Source organism: Lepidochelys kempii, chromosome 3 (genome assembly GCF_965140285.1).
Source record: "Lepidochelys kempii isolate rLepKem1 chromosome 3, rLepKem1.hap1, whole genome shotgun sequence".
Taxonomy (NCBI): Eukaryota; Metazoa; Chordata; order Testudines; family Cheloniidae; genus Lepidochelys; species Lepidochelys kempii.
Window position 1 is genome coordinate 85268626 of NC_136382.1, and position 20166 is coordinate 85288791.

Consider the following 20166-nt stretch of genomic DNA (forward strand, 5'->3'; position numbering starts at 1 on the left):
GTTATGCACCCACTTTCTATTAATTTCATCTAGACCACATTTCCCTAGTTTTCCTTATGAGAATATCACATGGGAGTGTGTCAAGAGCCTTACTAAAATCAGGATGTATCCTGTCCATGGTCTCCCCCCCTATTCACTAGCCCAATAATGCTGTCAAAGAAAGAAAGTGGGATGGTTTGGCATGATTTGTTCTTGACAAATCCTTATTGGTTATTGCTTATTACCCTATTATCCAGTAGGTGCTTACAAATTGATTGTTTCATCATTCGTTTCAGTATCTTTCCAAGTCCTGAAGATAGGCTGACTGGTCTATAATTTCCTGGGTCATCTTTGTTCCCCTTTTTAAAGACAGGTACCATGCTTACCCTTCTCTAATCCTCTGAGACCTCACCCATTCTCCATGAGTTCTTGAAGATAATTACTAACAGTTCAAAGATTGCTTGGACTAGTACCTTGAGTAAGAATTTCATCAGGCCCTAATGCCTTGAATACATCTAATTTATCTAAACATTATTTAATCTGCTCTTTCCCTGATCTATCTTGTGTTTCTTTACTCTTATTGTTACCATTGTGTTCCATATTGTTCCCTAACTCATGTCTCTAGTAGGGGTGGTCAAAGTGCAGACAATGGCCCAATCGCTGATTTACATTATTCTGAAGGCACTGTGGCCTGGTGGATAGGGCACTAAGCTGGGAATCAGGAGACCTAAGTTCTCTAACCATCTCTGCCATTGACCTGCTGTGTGACCTTTGGCAAGTCACTGCATCTCTATGTGGGTAATGGTGTTTATGCTCTTTTGTAAAGCACTTTAGGTCCTATAAATGAAAAACATTACTTAACAGCAAAGTTGTCTATTAAGATTCTTTTCTCAAGCTCATCATTGTGGTATTTGTGCACCTTCCAATGTAGCTCAAAGCCTGATACTTAATATAGCATTGCTATTCACCATATACAGATAGTGGGCATTGCACCTATATGGCCCCATCTTGATCTGGGCAAGGGCCATTCACCTTAAGATGGAAAAAACATGCTGGAACTTGGTGTCTCCACAGGACACAATTCGTATGAAAGAGGAGAGCAGCTGCAATCTGTTCCAATGAATGCAAATTAGCTTTTGCCCTCCAGCTCCTGGCTCTTTGGAAGAAGACTTCAGTTGGAAAGTTGGACTCCCTTGCCCTCTACCCTCTGCTGTGGAAGATTAGCAGAGTCATGTCTTTCATTCCTATAGTCACATTAGTACTAAGAAGCCTCTAAAGTACTTCATGCTAGCAGATATGCATATCAGGACCCAAGTTTCTTTTATCTTCCCTTCAATTTCTGTTTCTATTTTGGACACTTTGGCTTGATGCAGCTTACATTCAGAAAATGACTCCATCTGTCTCTCTCATCAGAACCAAATGCTTTTGTTGACATTGGCAATCAAGCTGCATTTGTAGAGCTGAGGCTCAGAACACTGTTACTGTAACTGTTACTGGCTTTAATGTATTTGCTAGGTCATTGCACATGCTTTGTTCTGAAGTGTTTTTCTGTTTTGCTCTCTCTTTAGCACATGTTTACGAGACAGTATTTAGAGGGTTTTTTTTAAGCAAATGAGAAATTATAAAAAGTCAAGTGCTCCTCCACAGCTGTGAGCTGAAATAAAAAGTTTAGCTGTTCATGCACAGCTATTTATAGCACAATTTCAAGTCAATAGCTTAAATAATTTTAAACTGGCCTACTTGATCCAGTACAAAATGTATTTTTATTCCCTCGAGCCTTAGAGTCACATTCTGCCACTGCATGTGGCCTGTGTACCTCAGAATTCTATGTAACTTTTCATTGCAAGCTACTCAGGAGTGTACTCTGGAGACCTTTCCAGTTATCCAAAGGATTGGGTACATCATAAAAATGGAGGCTCAGGAATTCGGTGGTATTTATTAAAGTCCAATATTGCAGCTTATGCACCAGATTTTGGATGCAGTGGCACCAGAATGGTCCCATGCACAAAAAAGGGCAGATTTGTTTTGTGTAAACCTCAAAAGAGCCATGATCTGACCAAAAGTTTATTTTATTAACCAAATCTCATTATAATGTCCAAAATTTTGAGGGCCCAAATCAATGATGACCTTAGCTGGAATAACCTGTGTACTTAGCTGTTAAATAATATAGCTGTTAAATAATTGTCTGGTTACCTATGCTTTGTAAACCTGCTCTTTTCCACACCTCATAAATGTTATTTAAACATGGCTTACAGTTCTATGTTGACAATGAATGAAGGGCCTCATGTCTGGCTCACTGTTTTATTCTTGTGAAGAAGACCTGTTATCTATCAATTTGGCCTCTGTGTGTTATGTTCTATATACAGAATTCTTGGTGCATGTTTGTGTGGATGGAAATAAGAACTCGTTTTTGTTGCACACAATTCATTAGGTAAAAAGTAGAGGATACCTATTGGCCATATATGAAGTGATTTGGTACTAAGAACTGCTGGATACTGCTCCCTTCCTCTACGTCTCTAACATTCTTCAGCTTGATACTTATGACTGACTCCACCAATTGACTCATTTTCCTTGAGCTTTCAACTCGTGGCTCAACCTATAATTTTTAGTTTAAAGTTCTGTGTACTATTGCACTGGTCTAGTTACGTTGAGTATCCAATTGTTGTCATTATCTCTTACTGCTGTTTAGGAGTCATAGAGAATAATTGCTGTAAGTGACCAGTTATAGAGAATGTAAAAATACCACCATAGTTCATTTCAGTGAAAAGGGCTCTTTGCAGAGCAGTTTCATATGAGTTGGGGCCATTGGTATCTTTCCTCCCTGAACACGACTAACCTATTGATCTACATCAGTTCAAACACCTCAGGGCGAGTCACAAATTCTGGACATTACATCAGATGGGGCTTAATCACCATGTCACATGTTACTCCACTTAATGCTGAATGGTGCTGCCTCCTGGCAATTCTGGAGCTTAGCTTAAATCAGGCTGACACCGCTTCCAGTGGTTGCACCCCATCAATTTCTCCTCTGTAGCCCCTCTCTTACTGTCAGGAACCACAGTTGTCCTCTTCATGACTCAGCCTTCTGGCCCGGTCACCAGTGTGGTTTCTTTCCCCTTCCAGGGATGGGGGAGATCAAGGTTCCTGTTCTCCAGCAGTCTCTTCCTTCCCTGCCTCACAGTACCGTTCCCACAAGGTCTGAACCCTCTACCCTGGGTTCCAGCTCAGGGACACAACACCCAGGTACATTCCTTGCACCTTGCTGCCTTTCCCTGAGCTGCTTCTATATCTCCTGGCTCTCCCCACTCCTCTGGGATTGCCAGTAGCTTCACTCCCTCCTTCCAGGGAATAAGTTTTGACAGCTTATCTCTGCAGGCCCACCTCCCTTCTCCCAGGGAGTCACTGCAGACTCGTTCCCTGCAGTCCCCTTTACTTTTTTTTTGTGGAAGCCCCCACTGTCTCTCACAGGTGAGCTTCTCTCAAATTAGCGGCCTCCAGCCTAAAGCTCACCCATTTGCAGCCTAAGTAACTGATTGGGCTCACCTGGCCCAATTCAGCTCTTGGGGGGGGGGGGAGTATGGGGAGCGCACCTCATCACACACTGCAATAGCTATTGTCTAATGTAAGTTGTGTTATAGGTTTTGGATGGTTGTATGCAGATTGGAGATAGGGTGACCAAACAGCAAATGTGAAAAATCAGGATGGGGTAATAGGAGCCTATATAAGAAAAAAAACCCAAAATAGGGACTGTCCCTATAAAATCGGGACATCTGGTCACCCTAATTGGAGACGTGCTTTGCTTTCTGACGCCACACGTGTATTGCTCTGACTTTGGACTTTCTCCAGAACACCTGTCTGGCTCCCCTGCTAACTTTAATTACTTGTGGTTTAGCTGTATTTAAGATGAATCCAATTAAACTAGCAAATGCCTTTGCAGGCCTTACATATCTCTTTAACTTTAATTATTGTGCTAGCTACATGATCTAGCCAATTATTCAATGTTGGCCTGGACCTACATTGTCAAACAATAACAAATATGTTTATGAAGTTGCTTTAATTTGTTCTCTGAAAAACGGTTTACATAAAAGAAGTGCTACCCAGGCAGATTTGTATAGACACATAAAACAATATTCATATTTGTATGAATCAAATAAGAACTGTACTATAGAGACTATAATAAGCAATAGATTATATTTACTAATAAATGCTACCAATTTAAATCAGGATCCCATTATTTTCAGTGTCTCTGGGTGACCTCTGACTTGATAAACGATATGTTCTAATGAGATACATGCATTCATGTACTTGGGGCTTGATCCAAAGTTCATTCACATCAATGGAAAGGTTCCTATTGACTATAAAGGGGTTTGGATTAGGTTTTAATCCATTCTGACACTGAAGGTACAGATTCCTAAATCCGATATTGCATCATACATGTTTTTTCTGTTGACAGTGCTATCCCCATAAGTTTTCTTAATGTCTACTTAATATACCTTCCTCTGGGTTATAGGTTGGTTAATGAATCAAACACATGCAGCTAATCTTGCATGTACTTAATATTTTCTGACCAAATTTTACACTTTTCCCCATATTTCCAAACCATGGTCTTGATTCAGCAAAGCACTGAAGCCTGTGTTTAAATCCATTTCTAATTAGCAAAGTACTTAAGAGCTTTCCTGTATAGGAATGGATTTAAGTACATGCTTGGAATTAATCATATGCTTAAATGGTTTGCTGAATTGCAACCCATATATACAAATTCCCCATCCTCTGTTTTATAATGTTTAAATGCCTATTCCTTTTAATGTACAGTGTGAACAAAATACTCATTTTATTGTAATGCCAGAAAAGAGGGAATCATTTGAACTTTTATAAGTGGTACTAAACCAACCAGTTAAATCTGTCTGCAATTGCTAGAGTTGTCTGTGTGCAATCAAAACTGAATAACACCTATTTTGTTTGATGATTGGTTCATTTCTTACCATTAAAACTAATAGTTTATTTTCAGCCAAGTTGCCAAAAGTTCAGGAAGGTAAATATTATATTAGAAAATAAATGAGTCAAGTGCTCTAATATTCAAAACAACAGTCAGTCTTCATCCAACTAGTAAAAACTGGGATGGCATAATCAGTGATTATATCAACCCACATAAGACCCATATTCTATGAAGGAGTGCTAGAATGTGAACAGAATGCTTTACATTTCACTCTTTTTGCTTTTGTTTTAATAGTTAAATATTTAACAACAAGCGTGTTTCCCAGTGCAATTTGAGGACCCAGTCTTCGTTGGATCTTCCCACAAATCATATGGATTTGTAGGATGGGACTACTGGAACATAAGTAAGGAAAGTGTCATTCAAATTAGAAAGTCCCTACAAAATCCTGATGAAATAATGCTAGATTTACAGCAGTAATAGAATTTGTCAGTGAAGAACCATAAAACAAAAACATACAGTACATCTCCCATTAGATCTTTCCAGTAGGTTTAATTCAATAGGAGCGAGACGTTGGAGGGGAAATGGTGCAGTTAAAACCATTGCAAATTTGAAGAATCATTCACTTATAAATGAAAGAAAGAAAGTTCTGTATTTCAATGGTTAAATGATGACTGCTAACTACATTATATGGCCATCTGAATTTAACACCTTATCATCATCATCATCAATGTTCCTATTACGCCTCTGGAATTTAGGGCAGTGACGAAGCTCCTCCACTCCTGTCTGTTTCTGGCAAGACTTTCAATGGTTCCCCAGCTGTGTCCCAGGTTTTTCAGTTCAGCTTCCACAGCTCTTCGCCATGTTGTTTTCGGGCGGCCTCATTTCGGGCGGCCTTCAAGGGTCCATTTTATTGCTACTCTGGTGATGGAATCAGTTTCCATCCGAAGCACATTACTGATACATCTCCAACACATCCTGGCAATGTTGGTGCTCAGATCCTCTTGGCTGCACTGTGCCCATAGATCTTGGTTTGAGATTGTTCTGGGCCAAAAGATACGGAGGATTTTTCTGAGGTGGGTTGTATGGAATGAAGACAGTTTGCACATGTCAGACTTTCTCATTCCCCAGCATTCTGCACTATAAAGTAATGTTGAAAGTACGCGGCTCTGATAAATCTTGAGTTTGGTTTTTGGTTTTTTATTTTGATGATTTCCAGACTGTATTAAAGCTCCTGAAGGTGTTCCTGGCTTTATTGATTTTGTTCCTGATGTCCTGGCTTGTTCCACTGTCCTGGCTGATGGTGCTGCCCAAGTATGTGAATGTTTCTACATTGGTGAGAACATAATCTTCTATCTGTACTGGTGAGGCAATATTAAAGGTCATGATATCTGTCTTATTGCGGTTAATTTTCAATCCAATTTGCTGGCTGAATGTGTTGAGTCAAGTTGTTTTTTCTTGTATATGGTGTGATGATGAAGTGATGAAGTAAAGGACAAATTCTACCTTACACTACAGGCAAGTTAGAGAAAATACCACTCCATGACCTAACTATCGTCCTAGGAGACCTGATTGCCAAGGTCGATAAGGACACCACAAACAACGACAGAGCAATGGGAAGACATGGGTGTGGCACCATGAATGAAAATGGAGAAAGGCTTGTTGATTTCTGTAAAATGAATGACCTAGTCATCATCAGAACCCTATCTGAACATGGTGTTCTCTAAATGGCAGAGATAAGAACCAGATTGACCATATCATGATCAATGGTCAATGGCGACGCTCACTGACAGGTGTGAAAGTGAAAAGGGGTGCAGATGTTGGCAGCAACCATCACCTTGTGACAGCCCCCATCAAGCTAAAACTGAGAAGTGTGGGTCCACCAAACAAGGGACATAGACGTTATGATATTGACAAGCTAGAGTCCCTTGAAGTACAGAAATTAACACCTTATGCCAAACCCCAAAATTGTCTATACTTTCACAAAGTGCATAAAGCCTAACTCTGGGTTTGGGCAGAATGGGAATCTTTTTAAATACACCAAGGAGTGCAGAGTCAATTGTGGTTTTTTTTAAGTTAACATGTTTAATTAGATGTTCATTTAAGACATTGTCTGTATGGCTGTATTTTTGGTTGGGTGTGTGTGTGTAGGAGGCAATTATTTCTGATTAATTTTACAGTACCCAAAAAATGCACTAGATAGTTAAAAGAACAAACGAAAAGGGGTACACATTTCAAAAGTGGCTAAGTGACATAGGAGCCAGAGTTGTGTTTTAAGAGATTTAGGCACTTTGGCCCAGCTCTTCAAAGGTATTTGGATACCTAATCCCCATTGATTTCAGTTGAAGTTAGGTGTCTAAATAAATGACACTTAAGCTCTTCAGTGCCTAAGTCACTTTTGAAATTGGCATATATAGGCTCCTAAATCACTTAAGCACTTTTGAAAATTGTATCCAAGGTCCTTTCTCCAAAGATCATAAAATCATAGGACTGGAAGGAACCTTGAGAGGCCTTTTAGTCCAGTCTCCTGCACTCAAGGCAGGACTAAGTATTATCTAGACCAGGGTGGGCAAACTTTTTGGCCCAAGAGCCACAGCGGGGTTGCAAAACTGTATGGGGGGACGGGTAGGGAAGGCTGTGCCTCCCCCAACAGCCTGGCCCCTCCCCCTATCTGGCCCCTCCCACTTCATGCCCCCTGACTGCCCCCTCAGAACTGCCAACCTATCCAACCACCCCCCCCCGGCTCCTTGTCCCCAGACTGCCCTCTCCTGAGACCCCCTGACTCTAACCAATCCCCCAGGACCCCACCCCCTATCCAACCCCCCTTGCTCCCTGTCCCCTGCCAGGCCCCCGGGACTCCCACACTTATCCAACCCTCCCCTCCCCGATTGCCCCCCAGAACTCCCTGCCCCTTCTCCAACTCCCCTGTCCCCTTACCATGCTGCTCAGAGCAGCATGTCTGGCAGCCCCGCCGCCCAGAGCGCTGCCCGTGTGGCGGTGAAGCTGCAGGGGGGGAGGACAGCAGGGGAGGGGCTAGGGACTAGCCTCTCCGGCCGGGAGCTCAAGGGCCAGGCAGGATGGGCCCGCAGGCTGCAGTTTGCCCACGTCTAATCTAGATCATTCCTGAGAGGTGTTTGTCTAAACTGCTCTTAAAAATCTCCAGAGATGGAGATTCCACAATCTTTTTAGGCAATTTACTGCAGTGCTTAACCACCCTGACAATTAGGGAGTTTTCCTAATGTCCAACCTAAACCATCCTTGTTCCAATTTAAGCCCATTGCTTATTGTCCTATCCTCAAAGGTTAAAGAGAACAACTTTTCTCCCTCGTCCTTATAACAACCTTTTATGTACTTGAAAGCTCTTATCTTGTCCCCCCCCAGTCTTCTCTTCTCCAGACTAAACAAACCCATTTTTTTCAATCTTCCGTCATAGTTTGTTTTCTAGAACTTTAATCATTTTTGTTGCTCTTCTCTGGACTTTCTCCAATTTGTCCACATCTTTCCCGAAATGTGGTGCCCAAAACTGGACACACTACTCCAGTTGAGGCCTGGAGTAGAGTGGAAAAATTACTTCTTGTGTCTTGATTATAAGACTCCTGCTAATACATCCCAGAATGATGTTTGCTTCTTTTGCAACAGTGTTACACTGTTGACTCTCATTTAGCTTGTGATCCACTATGACACCCCAGATTCCTTTCTGCAGTACGTTTTCCTAGGCAGTCTTTTCGTGCCCCCCTGATATGCCCTTCCAGCCTGATATGCCCTTCCAGCCTGACTGTGAACCACTGATAACTACTCTCTCGGAACAGTTTTCCAAGCCAGTTATTCACTCACCTTATAGTAGCACCATCTAGATTGTATTTCCCTAGATTGTTTATGAGAAGCTCATTTGAAACTGTATCAAAAGCCTTACTAAAGTCAAGAATATACCACATCTGCTGCTTCCTTCCCACCCCACCCTGTCCATAAGGCTTGTTAGCCTGTCAAAGAAAGCTATTGGGCTGGTTTGACATGATTTGTTCTTGACAAATCTATGCTGTTACTATAACACCTTATTATCTCCTAGGTGTCTTCAAATTCATTGCTCCATTATCTTTCTGGGTACTGACTGGTCTGTAATTCCCTGGTTTGTCCTTATTCCCCTATTTCTAGTTTGGCACTATATTTGCCCTTTTCCAGTCCTCTGGAATCTCACCCATCTTCCGTGACTTTTTGAAGATAATCATTAATGGCTGAAAGAGCTTCTCAATCAGCACCTTGAGTATTCTAGGATGTATTTCATCAGGCCCTGGTGACTTGAAAACCTTTCACTTGTCTAAGTAATTTTTAACTTGTTCTTTCCCTATTTTAGCGTCTGTTCATACCTCATTTTCACCGCATTCATTAAGTTAGATGAACAATTGCTACTAAACTATTTGGTGTAAACTGAAACAAAAGTCATTTAGCACTTCTGCCATCTTCACATTTCTGTTACTGTTCCCTTAAACTTTCTTCCCAAGGGATCTTACCTACCAACTGCCTTAGTTGGCTAAAGTCTGCCTTCTTGAAATTCATTTTCTTTATTGGGCTGTTTTCCTTCTACCATTCCTTAGAATCATGAACTCTATCCTTTTATGGTCACTTTCACCCAAGTTGCTTTCCACTTTCAAATTCTCAACCAGTTCTTCCCTGTTTGTCAAAATCAAATCTAAAACACACTCCCTTTCTCCACCTTCTGAAATAAAAAAAATTGTCTCCAATATATTCCAGGAACTTGTTGGATAATCTGTGCCCTGCTGTGATATTTTCTCAACAGATATCTGAAGTCCCCCATCACTACCAAGTTCTCTGCTTTGGATGATTTTGTTAGTGGCTTATAAAAAGCCTCATCCACCTCTTCCTGGTTAGGTGGTCTCTAGTAGACCCCTACCATGACATTACCCTTGTTTTTACCCCTTTTATCCTTACCCAGAGACTTTCCACAAGTCTGTTTCCTATTTCAATTTCAACCTCTGTCCAAGTGTATACATTTTTGATATATAAGGCAACACCTCCTCCTTTCTTTCCCTGCCTGTCCTCCCTCAGGAAGCTCGACCCTTCTATACCAATATTCCAGTCGTGTATTATCCCACCAAATCTCTGTGATGACAACTATGTCATAGTTGTGCTTATTGATTAGCATTTATAGTTCTTGCTGCTTATTCCCAATATTTCTCACATTAGTATACAGCCATCTAAGATACTGATTTGATTCTCCCCCCCATGTTCTCTCTTGTCTCTCCCTTATCCCTGCTATAACGACCCATACGCTTCTTAGATGGGTGTTAGGAGTGCTAATCAAGGTGGACACCAGTGCAATCAAGGTGGACATCATCTATTCCCAACAGTTGACAAGAAGATGTGAGTATCAGCAGAGGGAAAATTACCTGTTAGCACTACAAAGGTAATTTCCCCTCTGTTTAATATTCACCCCTTCTTGTCAACTGTTGAGAATAGGCCACTTCCACCTTAATTGAATTGGCCTCATTAGCACTGACCCCCCCACTTAGTAAGGCAACTCCCATCTTTTCATGTGCTGTAATATATATACTGCTTACTGTATTTTACACTCCATGCATCTGATGAAGTGGGTTTTAGCCCACAAAAGGTTATGTCCAAATACATTTGTTAGTTTCTAAGGTGCCACAAGGACTCCTCGTTGTTTTTGCTGATACCGACTAACATGGCTACCACTCTGAGGTTTGTGTTGATGCTGTACCTGACTGGGCCAGCACAGCCTGCGTACCAAGGGCTGGAAGCAGCATCAGCAGATTATGCCCAGGTGAAAGTGGCTATATTGGGCTACCTTCAGATCATGGAAGAGGCTTTTCAAGGGTGATCCCGAGAGGAGAAATACTCCAGGTGGTTTGACCCTTATAGTATCCCAGAAATAGGAACTTGTGTTGGCAGTAGTTGAAGCCAAAGACTTAGACTTGAATCCAGGTTGCTGAGTTTATCTTGGCAGAGCAGTTAACCCACATGCTCCCAGCAGGGGGGAGGGATTGGGTACTCAAACACCAGGCAGAGACCCTGGCTGATGTGCAAAAGACCACCTGATGCAAAGGGGGGTCCCTTGAGTTGAAAGAGAACCTAACCAGGAGGGCAGTGGCCTGACAGCTTGATTCCTATAAGGTCCCAGCAAACTATGGGGCCCCAGGCTGGTCTCCATCAGAAAACCCAGATGCCCTAGACTGAGACCCAGATGAGGTGCCTTGAGGCCCCTGCACTATTCTTACCAGGAAAACCAGGGAGTGGGAGTAGGCAGGCTACATAGGGAGGTGCTACCTCAAGTGCTAGGCCCAGGGCCAGAACCCACCCAGCAAGTAGTGAGAGTTTGCTTTTCAGGTGGGCACCTAGGACACCTGTATCACAAATGCCCCTTTATTGAGCGTAGTTATGGATAGGTGTGGATGACAGAAAATTTAGCCTGTAAGCCAGTGGTCTCCAACCTTTTTACACCCAAGATCACTTTTTGAATTTAAGGGCAACCCAGGATCTATCCTGCCCCTTTCCCAAAGCCCTGCCCCGCTCACTCCATTCCCCCCCACCCCCGCACCCTCACTCACTTTCACCAGGCTGGGGCAGGGGGTTGGGGTTCAGGAGGGGGTGCAGGGGTTGAGGTGCCTTAGTGCTCAGCAGATCCTGAGGTGAGCCTATAGGGGCATGTATGCATGCATTTAAACCTGGGGACTTGTCCTGCTCCCCAGTGCAGAGTTCAAACTATTCACCAAATGGCAGGGACCATATGAAGTAAAACAGCAGGTGGGGAACATTAATTATGAAACCAGGTGGACTAGACAGGAAGTCTATCATATAAACCTCCTGAAACCAGGGGAGGGCCAGGAGGGCTTGTTTGCTGAGTAAGTATCTGAGTGTGTGTTTGCTGGGAGGGCAGTGTGAAAGCCTGAGCGAGTGCCTGATTGGGTGGTAGCCTGCAGGGGGCGGGCATTGGGGGTGTCTGTTTGTTTGTTTCAGGGAAGCCTGGCTGTTTAAAAATAGCCAGATCTCCGCAAACCAGCTGAGCAGCGGGGAACAGCAGAGCAGCACACAGCAGGAGTTTGCCTGGGAGTTCGCCTGGAGTGAGCCCGGTGAGGCTTACATCTTGCCAACGTCTCTGAGGAAGCTCATAGTAGGAAGGTGATATGGAAGGGGGGGGTTCAGCTGTTGTGACCTGCACTGGATGTGCCATGTTTGTCTTTCTTCCACAGGACAGAAGTGACTTTGTCTGTACAAAGTGCAAGCTGGTCTCCATATTGGAAGAGAAGATTGAAGGTCTGGAGCAACAGATAACGACTCTGCATTGCATATGAGAATCTGAGGATTTTCTGGACAAAAGTCAGGATATGGTTCTACGGGCACAAAGCTCTAAAGATTTAGAGCAGGTTGCACAGCGGAGCCAAGAGGCCAGTGAAGAAGCTTGGCAACATGTGACCTCCAGAGGAAGAAGGGGGAATGTCTGGGTTCCAGCAACACGGACACAGGTAACTAACCGCTTTCATGTTCTCTCCACAGGTACCATTGCGGAGAGTGGACCAGATGATACGTCTGGGGGGAGAAAGCAGAAGGAGACTCCGCTGGTTGGAAGGCATGAGATGCACTGTCCTGAGGTTGGGGGTTCCATGACCACCACTCCCAAGAGAAGGAGGCGGGTGGTGGTGGTCGGGGACTCTCTCCTCCGGGGGACTGAGTCATCTATCTGCCGCCCTGACCGGAAAAACCGAGAAGTCTGCTGCTTGCCAGGGGCTAAGATTCACAATGTGACAGAGAGACTGCCGAGACTCATCAAGCCCTCGGATCGCTACCCCTTCCTGCTTCTCCACGTGGGCACCAATGATACTGCCAAGAATGACCTTGAGCGGATCACTGCAGACTACGTGGCTCTGGGAAGAAGGATAAAGGAGTTTGAGGCGCAAGTGGTGTTCTCGTCCATCCTCCCCGTGGAAGGAAAAGGCCTGGGTAGGGACCGTCCAATCATGGAAGTCAACGAATGGCTACGCAGGTGGTGTCGGAGAGAAGGCTTTGGATTCTTTGACCATGGGATGGTGTTCCATGAAGGAGGAGTGCTGGGCAGATACGGGCTTCACCTTACGAAGAGAGGGAAGAGCATCTTTGCGAGCAGGCTGGCTAACCTAGTGAGGAGGGCTTTAAACTAGGTTCACTGGGGGAAGGAGACCAAAGCCCTGAGGTAAGTGGGAAAGCGGGATACCGGGAGGAAGCACAGGCAGGAACGTCTGTGAGGGGAGGGCTCCTGCCTCATACTGAGAATGAGGGGCGATCAGCAGGTTATCTCAAGTGGTTATATACAAATGCACAAAGCCTTGGAAACATGCAGGGAGAACTGGAGGTCCTGGTAATGTCAAGGAATTATGATGTGATTGGAATAACAGAGACTTGGTGGGAAAACTCACATGACTGGAGTACTGTCATGGATAGTTATAAACTGTTCAGGAAGGACAGGCAGGGCAGAAAAGGTGGGGGAGTAGCACTGTATGTAAGGGAGCAGTATGACTGCTCAGAGCTCCGATACAAAACTGCAGAAAAACCTGAGTGTCTCTGGATTAAGTTTAGAAGTGTGAGCAACAAGAGTGATGTAGTGGTGGGAGTCTGCTATAGACCACCGGACCAGGGGGATGAGGTGGATGAGGCTTTCTTCCGGCAACTCGCAGAAGCTACTAGATCGCACGCCCTGGTTCTCATGGGTGACTTTAATTTTCCTGATATCTGCTGGGAGAGCAATACAGCGGTGCATAGACAATCCAGGAAGTTTTTGGAAAATGTAGGGGACAATTTCCTGGTGCAAGTGCTAGAGGAGCCAACTGGGGGGGAGCTTTTCTTGACCTGCTGCTCACAAACCGGGAAGAATTAGTGGGGGAAGCAAAAGTGGATGGGAATTTGGGAGGCAGTGACCATGAGTTGGTTGAGTTCAGGATCCTGACACAGGGAAGAAAGGTAAGCAGCAGGATACGGACCCTGGACTTCAGAAAAGCAGACTTCGACTCCCTCATGGGAATGGATGGGTAGGATCCCCTGGGGGACTAACTTGAAGGGGAAAGGAGTCCAGGAGAGCTGGCTGTATTTCAAGGAATCCCTGTTGAGGTTACAGGGACAAACCACCCCGATGTGTCGAAAGAATAGTAAATATGGCAGGCGACCAGCTTGGCTAAACGGTGAAATCCTAGCGGATCTTAAACATAAAAAAGAAGCTTACAAGAAGTGGAAAGTTGGACATATGACCAGGGAAGAGTATAAAAATATTGCTCGGGCATGTAGGAATGAAATCAGGAGGGCCAAATCGCACCTGGAGCTGCAGCTAGCAAGAGATGTCAAGAGTAACAAGAAGGGTTTCTTCAGGTACGTTGGCAACAAGAAGAAAGCCAAGGAAAGTGTGGGCCCCTTAATGAATGAGGGAGGCAACCTAGTGACAGAGGATGTGGAAAAAGCTAATGTACTCAATGCTTTTTTTGCCTCTGTCTTCACAAACAAGGTCAGCTCCCAGACTGCTGCACTGGGAATCACAGCATGGGGAGTAGATGGCCAACCCTCTGTGGAGAAAGACATGGTTAGGGACTATTTAGAAAAGCTGGACGTGCACAAGTTCATGGGGCCAGATGAGTTGCATCCGAGAGTTCTAAAGGAATTGGCAGCTGTGATTGCAGAGCCATTGGCCATTATCTTTGAAAACTCGTGGCGAACGGGGGAAGTCCCGGATGACTGGAAAAAGGCTAATGTAGTGCCAATCTTTGAAGAAGGAGGATCCTGGGAACTACAGGCCAATCAGCCTCACCTCAGTCCCCAGAAAAATCATGGAGCAGGGCAAAGAATCAGTCCTGAAGCATTTACATGAGAGGAAAGTGATCAGGAACAGTCAGCATGGATTCACCAAGGGAAGGTCATGCCTGACTAATCTAATCGCCTTCTATGATGAGACTACTGGTTCTGTGGATGAAGGGAAAGCAGTGGATGTATTGTATCTTGACTTTAGCAAAGCTTTTGACACGGTCTCCCACAGTATTCTTGTCAGCAAGTTAAAGAAGTATGGGCTGGATGAATGCACTATAAGGTGGGTAGAAAGTTGGCTAGATTGTCGGGCTCAACGGGTAGTGATCAATGGCTCCATGTCTAGTTGGCAGCCGGTGTCAAGTGGAGTGCCCCCGGGGGTTGGTCCTGGGTCCCCTTTTGTTCAATATCTTCATAAATGATCTGGAGGATGGTGTGGATTGCACTCTCAGCAAATTTGCGGATGATACTAAACTAGGAGGAGTGGTAGATACGCTGGAGGGGAGGGATAGGATACAGAGGGACCTAGACAAATTGGAGGATTGGGCCAAAAGAAATCTGATGAGGTTCAATAAGGATAAGTGCAGGGTCCTGCACTTAGGACGAAAGAACCCAATGCACCACTACAGACTAGGGACCGAATGGCTAGGCAGCAGTTCTGCGGAAAAGGACCTAGAGGTGACAGTGGACGAGAAGCTGGATATGAGTCAGCAGTGTGCCCTTGTTGCCAAGAAGGCCAATGGCATTTTGGGATGTATAAGTAGGGGCATAGCAAGCAGATCGAGGGACGTGATTGTCCCCCTCTATTCGGCATTGGTGAAGCCTCATCTGGAGTACTGTGTCCAGTTTTGGGCCCCACACTACAAGAAGGATGTGGATAAATTGGAGAGAGTCCAGCGAAGGGCAACAAAAATGATTAGGGGTCTGGAACACGTGACTTATGAGGAGAGGCTGAGGGAACTGGGATTGTTTAGTCTGCAGAAGAGAAGAATGAGGGGGGATTTGATAGCTGCTTTCAACTACCTGAGAGGTGGTTCCAGAGAGGATGGTTCTAGACTATTCTCAGTGGTAGAAGAGGACAGGACAAGGAGTAATGGTCTCAAGTTGCAGTGGGGGAGGTTTAGGTTGGATATTAGGAAAAAAATTTTCACTAGGAGGGTGGTGAAACACTGGAATGCGTTACCTAGGGAGGTGGTAGAATCTCCTTCCTTAGAAGTTTTTAAGGTCAGGCTTGACAAAGCCCTGGCTGGGATGATTTAATTGGGGATTGGTCCTGCTTTGAGCAGGGGGTTGGACTAGATGACCTCCTGAGGTCCCTTCCAACCCTGATATTCTATGATTCTATGATCCTTCTTTATCCATTTGAGCCAGTACTGAGACCCCAAGCATCTGTCTTGCAGGATCCTGACTCTGTACAGGTAAGGGTGAAACTCTGCCCGGGACCAGGATCCCAAGTGAGACAACTGCTCTGAGATATTGTCATCTCAGCTGCGATAAACCCACCTAATAATTCAACATCATGAACATCAGGGGCAACATGTCTGGGAGAACTATTGGCTGCTTTTAATAAAAAAAAAAAAAAAAAAAAAAAAGGAACTCTGCACATGCTGGATTTAGGAGCCATTGAAGAATCTCTCAGCAATTCACAAAGCCAAGTTGGCCTGGCCTATAAACCAGATGGCACTATTCTAGTCTGCACAGACTTCAGAAAGGTTAATGCTATTTCCAAGTTTCATGTGTACTCCATTACCTGAGTGGATGAACTACTAGACTATGTAATTAGTCTAGTGTTAAGAGCAGAGAACTGTAAGTCGCGCCTCCTGGGTACTGTTTCTGTCACTGATTGACCTTGGGAAAGTCAGTTGACCTCTCTCTTTACTCAGCCTTAAATGGACATAATTCTTCTATCTCATAGAGGAATTGTGAGGATTCATTATTGTTTATAAAGCATTTTGAGATCCATGAATGAAAGGTTCTATATCAATGCAAGATATTTTTAGTTTTGCTTCAGTTTAATTTTCTGCATCTATTTATATATTTTTACATTTTCTTTTCAATGTGAAAGAAACGCATGATTGTTCAGAAATATGGCTTCAACTTAGCGCTTGACTGCACTGCTCAGGAGTTCAGACTACCACTGCATGAATAGCAGTGTGCACCAAAGTGCTGCACTGTAACTCCCCTATGTGGTTGCTGTGGGCACAAAATAAACAGTTCCTAGTTCACATGAATGTAATTCTCTTCAAATAGGACTACATGCAGGTGACCCAGGAACCTTTTCGTTTTTGCCTGCAGTGTCTACATAGGGAGTTACAGTGCGGTACTTTGGTGCGTCCTGCTCATCACACCTCTGTAGTCTGAACTGTGAGGCAGAATAGACATAGCCTTAGAGTGTGGGCCAAGTTCATCCCCCAAGTAAGCAGGTGCAATGTCGTTTGTCAGATTTCACCTGATTACACCAGGGCTGAATTTGGCCCTGTGTAATATACCAGCAATTCAAAAATAAAATGTGACTACTACAACTACTCATAAACATCCATTTGACAATGCAGTTTTATTTGTGTAGAAAAAAGATGTATCCTAAACACAGAAAACTAAAAATAAGTGGTATGGCAAATTGTATAGTTATATTTCTGTGGTACAGCTATTTATATAGCTGTATTTCTGTGCTTATGTAATCATATATAGCACAGTTACACAACAAGAAAAAAGATTCTTCAGTAGTACTGGTAAAATAATTACTGTATATAATATACACAGAGAGGAAAAAGCAAAACAAGTGCTTGAAAAAATTTGTAAAAGAAGAAGCAGAGCCAGAAAACCCCATGGGAAACATTATGTATGAAAGAGAAAATGTATTTGGACAGATGAAAGTTCTGTATCCAATATATTAAATGGCACCTGGGTATCTGTTAAGTTTGCTTTTTGCTAGTAGCAGTAGTGGTGCAGTATGTATGCAGATAGAATCTGGACATAAATCTAAAAGATCAGCAAAGGGGAAACGTTAACCAGATGCTGGTAAATAATGACACAATGTGATGAGGTAAGCTCAGCACTCATACACTTTAAGATGTAAATAAATGGGTTTTGAGATGTTTAAAAAGCTCTCTTACACCAGCTGGATGGAAATATCTGAAATGTCAGCATTGTGTAGTTCACCATCTGTGTATCCCCATTTTTTCTCTTTATTTTAAGGATTCCTTATGTTGGAGAGCAAAAAATGACTCTCTTGTAGTTCAAACGTGCTTGTGAAAAGGTGAAATGGGATTTTTTTTAAAGATTTGCTTTGTTCCAAATAATCATATGTAAAACAACAATTGGTAGCAACTTACAAATAGTCAGTAATAATACTTAGCACTTTTATGAACTACTTTTTATCATCAAAGCTTTTTACACGCATTATCTAATTAATACATAATTAAATAAAATTAATGAGACCATAATCACCGTGAAACAAACAGCTACACTTTATTTCCCCAGCTATTATCTTTTAATAGAGGGCACATATTGGATGCTACGGCTATTTGAATGGAAGACAGCAAAAAGTGAGCCTGAGAAACTATCCCCACCCGTCTTTCCAATGTAATTGACTTCAATCTATTGTGATCACATCATTTTGGGGTCAGCCTTAGGAAAAGCTGTGAGGATATCCACAGTGTTGAGCAGGTTGTCACCACTGGAATATTATTTCTTACTGGAAAAGTAAAGTAAAGAATGTTTATAGACTGCTAACCAAACAACGACTTACTTTATTATTATTTAATATTCATATTGCTACTACCAGGCAAAATGATAGGTTGGACCCCATTGTGCTAGGTGGTGTACAAACACAAAACTTCCAGTATCTTGCCTATAGAAAGAATATGGATAGGGCTCCAAAGAGAAAGCCATACAAAAAAAGAAGGAAAAGAAGAGCCAGAAATAAAGGAGAAACTGGATTTTTCTTCCTAAATAAACAGTAACGTGATATAAGAATATGCTCTAGGTTTTATCTTCTAGCTAAATCTTATTTTTGTTTGGTAATAATCAACTTAAGAACTGTATCTATCAGACACCTGAGTTTAGGTCAGAAGAAATATTGTTTAATATTTGTCCTTTATCCAAGAATAATGAAAATTAATTGGATGCAAACAAAACACAAGTGAACATTGAAGATGGGAATCTCTTCTGCCTAAGGACTATTCATTAGGCTGTTACATACGACTCTGAGTGGGGAGAATCATAACAGAGATGTAATTTTAACCACAGAATCTCTTTTTCACTTCAAAGAAAGTTGTCTATTCAAAGTATGCATCTCTGGATTTCTCTTTAAGATATTATTTTGATAGTTCTTAGTTGAGTGTGTGTGGGTTGGCTGGTTGATTTTTGTTTGTTTGTTTTTTTAATTCTTGAGAGAGCCAGTAATATATATGTGGTTTCATTTAATTTCATTATTATGTTGGTGAATGATGTTGAACCCTGTTTTTTTAGGTAGCAAGTGTTAGCTAGGGCTGTTAGACCCCTATTTACTGTGAAATATATAGTATTTGCGTAAACAGTGCGCCCCTTTTCAAAGTCCTAAATACAGTCAGTGATCTAGACTTATTGTTTGTCTTACAAAATTATTTGTAAGGGAATCAATTTGAAACTGTGCTGACCATGAATGACCTGGAAAACTCCCTTGCTTTCTACAGCATGTTGCAGTAGAGTGCTCACTCTGTCAGTATAGCTACTTGCTTTATGGGGTGACAATTCACAGGGCAAAATCTGTTGTCAAGAAAGCACAAGTCTTTTCCTCGGTTCCTATTGGAGCTGGGCTTCAACTGCTTAAATATTCAGGAATGAAAATCACACTGAGACCTGCACAGTAAAGTGGCCCCTTGGGCAGTGGCCCTAGGCTCTGTTTTCCAGAAGCTGGGACTAGGTGGGGGACTGGATTGCTACACTTGCTGAGTACCTGTTCTTCTCATTTCCTCTGGGGCACCTGGTATTGGCCACTGTCAGCACCCAGACTCCGGGGCTAGATGAACCCTTGGTCTGACCCAGTACAGCCGTTCTTATGTTCCTCCCCCCAACACGCAGGCACAAGACAATGGGCTAGCTTGCTCAGATGGCGCAAAGAGGGAAAGGAGAAATGGGCGCGGGGGAAGGGCGCCTTCTCTGCCTTCATCTTAGCCCCTGGAAGCGCCTCTTAGCATCTCTTACTCTATAGCTCCCTCCCCCCGCCCCCCAACGGGCAGCTGCGATGCAGTCTCTTCCAGCTGGGGGTTCACCAGAAGTAGTGCTCTTTGCTTTACAGGAGGGGAGGAAGGGAGCCCCAGTTCTTGCCATCTCCTGCCCGCTAACTCCCTGTGCCTCGCCCACCTCCCTCCCTCCCCCTCAATGCCGCCCCCTCCGCCTGCCCTCCGTGCTGCTCCTGCTCGCCTCCCATCGGTGCTGCCCCGTCCTTTCTATGCCGCTGTCTCTCCTCCTGCCGTCAG